Source organism: Phascolarctos cinereus, unplaced genomic scaffold, assembly GCF_003287225.1.
Source record: "Phascolarctos cinereus isolate Bilbo 61053 unplaced genomic scaffold, phaCin_HiC Scaffold_4;HRSCAF=312, whole genome shotgun sequence".
NCBI lineage: Eukaryota > Metazoa > Chordata > Mammalia > Diprotodontia > Phascolarctidae > Phascolarctos > Phascolarctos cinereus.
The window spans coordinates 678850424-678855459 of NW_027555847.1; positions in this window are offsets into that span (position 1 = coordinate 678850424).

Here is a 5036-nt window from a genome sequence, read left to right on the forward strand (position 1 = left end):
CCAGAAGTGGTATTGCTGGGTCAAAGGGTGTGCACAGTTTTATAGCCCTTTGGGCATAGTTCCAAATTGCTTGTAGTGTCTTTTTCTAACAATCATCACTGGAGACTTGGTGACATTCTGGGCCTCCAATAACAGCTCCCACTTCTGGGGCACTTTACATGTTTACAAAGCACTTTTCTTGCAACCTTATTCAGTGAGGTAGAGCAGCGTAGAGGTTGTTATATTCATTTTACAGATGAGGGAACTGAGACTCAGAGATCTGGGATGATTTACCCAGGGTCTCCTAGCTAGTCAGTGTTAGAATCAGAATTCAAAGCCAGGTCTCCAGGCCCCACATGTAGCTCTCTTTTTACCTTTTCATTTAGTAAGTGAAAGAAGTAAAGAGATTACAGAGTCTGAAGGGAGATGGGACATATACACAAATGAGTCGATGTGATCATGCCAACCCTACAATTCCCCATAGGATAATTGCCCTAGGACTCCATTCACCATCACTGTGCCTTCCCAGTCCAATAGACTTCTCCCTGGCCGCCATTCCCCTCAGTGTTCTGTCTTCCCCTATTAGAATGTAAGCTCCCTGAGGGCAAGGATGCTATGTGTATCCCTAGAACCTAGCTTAAGGCCTGGTCCATTAGTGAGGGTTACTTTGTTAATGATTTTTCATTCATTCAAGGTCAAAAGTGAAGGAGACAAAGCAAAGATTTAGGAAGCTTGAGGAAAATTTAAGGAGGTGTCAATCAGTTTCCTCAAAGAAGAGGAAGGATCAGGGAAGACTTCCTGGAAGAGGTGACCTCTGAGATGGTCCTTGGAGAAAGAAAGTGATATCACCCCCAGAGATGAGTGTCAGGCCTGGAGGATGGCCTGGGAGAGAGGGTGGGCAAGACAAGATCTGGGAAGTAGGAGTCTTCAGTCCAGACCAACTCTTCTTTCCTCCCAGCTGTATGTATAACGGACTTCTCTGGCTACTCTAGCAGAACCCCTTTTGCTCCTAGAACAAAACTCTGCATGCACCAGATGCTTAATAAACATTCCTTTAATTGAACTGAATTGTTGGCAAACATGGGCACTTACTTTGCCTTTTTTCCATTAAGCATTCCTTCCTGTGTGGCCTATCATATCTCAAGCAATTCCATGACTTGTCTGTTTTCCTAAAGAAAATAGCCCAGGGAGGGAAGGGAAGGGAGGAAGGAGGGGAAGGATCCTCTGTGGGTTAAAAAAGGGGGGAGGGGTAGTGAGGCAGCTTGGACTGGGAGGCAGGAGATCTGGGTTTGGGTTCTGACTGCGCCACTAACTCTGTGGCCCTAACCAAGTCACTACCCTCAGGCCTTCATTCTTATCATCTGTGACATAAATGAGTTCAGCGGGCTCTGAAGTCTCTTCCCGATCTGGAATTTCATGTCCTATATAGTCTAGGACCCTGATAATGCTGACCTTCTTTTTCCTAGGAGCTCTCCATTTCTAGTAACCCACACTTGAAGGTCCCTCCCAGCTCTGATATTTCGGCTGGTAAGGTCCCTCTGAGCTCCGATGTTCTTTCTTCTTCTTTCCAAGTCCCTGCCTGGCCTTGATCCCATGCACGATGTCTAAGCCCAAAGGCTCCTGTTTTTCAAGTGCCTGGTTTTCTTTTATTCCTACTCTCCTCTCCCTCCCCCATCCTATCTCCCCCAAAACCCATCCAGGGTTACTTCCTCTTTTGTGTTCTCTTCTCCCCATCTGAGCACTGGCCTTTGGGTCCTGGTACTGCTCCAGTTGGGATTCCTCAGAGCTGCAGAGGCCAGAACTGCAGGGATGTAGGAAGGTGGGACTGGGCTGGAGTCTGAGGTATATGTAAGGAGGATTTGCCCTGCCCAGACTGGTCCATCCTTCTCCCCCATCAGTTGTAGTAATGTGCTTCATAGGGCTGGTCTCAGAGGAGGTGGAGGGATAGGTAGACTCAGTCACTGGAAGGAAGGGAGGCCTGGGCTGTGGCAGGGCTCTGGGCCCAGGAGCATATTAAACCTTGACTTCATAGCAATCTGAACTGGGCTCTCTGAGGCTTTTCCTCTGCCGAGCAACGTTGCTGCTGGGTTGTTTTTCAGTCATGTCTGACTCTCCATGACTCCATTTGGGGTTTTCTTGGCAGAGATCCTGGAGTGGTTTGCCTTTTCCTTTTCCAGCTCACTTTACAGATGAGGAAACTGAGGCAAACAGGGTTAAGTGACTTGCCCAGGGTCACACAGCTAATAAGTGTCTGAGGCCAGATTTGAACCCAGGAATATGAATCTTCCTGACTCCAGGCCTGGCACTCAATCCACTGCACCACCTAGCTGGTCCTAACAGCGCAAAGGAGCCTAAAAAGATACAAGTCAGGCTCCCACACACACACACACACACACACACTCAGACACACTCACTCACACATACAACTACCACCCTGGCCATCCATTCTGGTGCTAAGATTCTGTGTTCTAAAGTTCCTTCCAGCTTTGACATCCCATGTTCTATGACACACACAGTTTGGGGCTACTATCCCAACTCACCATCATCACCGACATGGAATTTATATAGCACTTTAAGGTGTGCAAAGTGTTTAACATGTTATCGTATTTGATCTGATCTTCACAACAAACCTGTGAGAGAGGCTCTATTATCCTCATTTTACAGATGAGGAAACTGAGGCAGGCAGAGGATAAGTGACTTGTCCATGGTCACATAGCCATTAACTGTCTGAGGCAAGATTTGAACTCAGGTCATCCTGATTCCAGGCCAGCACTCTATCCACTTAGCTGTTTGTAGTACCCACTGGCACTGGCATGTTGGGTCCTGGAAATCAACTACGTCTTCACTCAGGAGGCTAGGAGTCCTGCTGAGGGGTTGGGGATGTCTTTCTCATGCTATAGCCCATAAACCCCAACTGGCATGCTTCTCCTCCTGTTATAGGCTGAATCAATTAGTCAGATGTAATTAGCCTTTAGAAAAGGGTATTTGCTAAGAAAATATACGACAAGAACAATTGGCATAAAACATCCACTTCCCCCAAAATCTCCAGAATTGAGTCACAATTTACAGAGTTGGGATGGTTTACTCAATTCCCACCACCATTTGCTGCTGCAATCCAATCCCCTCAGCCCTGAAACCACCCCTCTTCCTAACTTCTGTCTTCTGCCAAAGGTACTGCCATCCTCCGAGACACCCAGGATCACAACCTAAATAGGTCATCCTCACTCTCTACCCTGCCTTCCCCCCGCCCCCAGCAATCAGTGACCAAAAGCTGTTAATTCATATCTCATGCATGCCCCCTTCTCTCCTTTGACATTGCTGTCACTCAGGTGCAGGCCATTTGTCACCTCACCCCTGGACCACTGCGCCAGCCTACTGGCTGGTCTGGCTGCCCCAGGTCTCTACCCACTGCAGTCTGTCCTGCCCCAAGATGTCCAAATGATCTTAAAGTTCAGGTCTGACCATGTCACCTCCCTCAACTCCCTCATGGCTCCCCTACTACCTTCAGGATCAAATCCTCTGTCTGGCTTTTAAAACCCTTCATAACCTGGTCCCCTCTTCCAATCCAGGCACCTTATATCTTACTTCCCCTGATCCCGCATCCTCTATGATCCAATTAAATTAGCATCCTTGCCTTTCCCAGCACAGGACATCCTCCTTAATCTTAGTGCCCTTTCTCTGTCCAATTTATCCTTTATCTTGTTTGTCCATAGCTCTTTGCATGGTGTTCCTCCCATTAAACTGTAAGCTCCTTGAAAGTAAGAACTGTGCTTTTGCTCTCTTTTCTATCCTTATCGATTGGCGTAGGGCCTGGCACACAGCAGGCGCTTAATGAATGCTTCTTGACTTGACTCTGGCTCTGTAACTTCAAATTCAAGGCCCTTTCCCCCTTAACCTTCTGTTTCCTTGGCCTCTGATGTGCCAAAGACAGGGCTTCTTCACTTTCTTTGTGTCCTGGAACCCTTTGACAGCCTGGTGAAGGCTGTGGCCCCTGTCTCAGAATGTTTTTTTTTTTAAAAAAACTGAAGGAAGTGCTCTATTTCAATCAGAGATTAGTAAATCAAAGATGTAATTTTTTCCTCATTTAAATTCAGGTTGACAGTCCCCTGCTTTTGCAACTCTGAGAACCTATGTGACATTAATTTACTTAGAATTTAGCAACAATGTTGCAGTGCTCTGCACACAGTAAGTATTCAAAATACACTTGTATTAGTGGGGTTTTAATTGCTTCAGATGTGACCGAATACTGGCTAGGGGGCCCTTTAGATAGTAAGGATGGGCCTGCAGCGAGTTCCTCACCGAACCTCACTGTTCAAAGTCGTTCTGAGGGTCACCACACCCCCATCCAGAACCCACTTCTGGGTAAATCATTTTTTTTTTCTAGTCCCCTCCTGGTTTTCTAGGGAAAGTTGTTCACAGAATACCATTCTCCCATCCTCCTTCACTCCCCCAGTGACAGAGAGCACCCTAGGGAATCTATTCTTAGCTCCCCCTTTTCTCCCAGAGAGGCTGCAGGGCCCTCTCAACCTCCCTGCCCGCCCCCCACCCCCTCAGCGGGAGGCTCCATCTGTCTCCCCCGCCCCAACCCATGACAGCTTTTTTGGAGGGGGAAGGGAAGGGGTGGAAATGGGGGGTGTCCTTTTTGTGGGTGAGGCAGGCGGCCCAGGCTCCCAACCTGACTCACGGCCCGTTGTCTTCCCCTGAGCTTAGGTCGGTTTGCCCGCACACATAGGGGAAAAGCATCTCTGGAGGAAGCAGCATCTTCTCCCAGGGGATAAAGGCCTCAGGTAGGGTCCAGAACCCGGGGAGGGGGCAGTCCCATCCACACACCCTCCACACACCTCCCCCACGTCTGCAATCCAGCATCCCCAAAATCTTGGTCCCTAGTCATTCCCATTTTTTTATTCTCTCCCCACCCCCACCCACCAGCAGGGCGGGGCAGGGCGGAGTCCAAGGAGAGGGGGGCAAACACTAATTGGCGGTCTGTGACAGGAAGCGCTCTCCCATTGGGCAGAAGGACGGGGGTGGGGAATGGCAAGAAGCCACGCCCCCTCCCC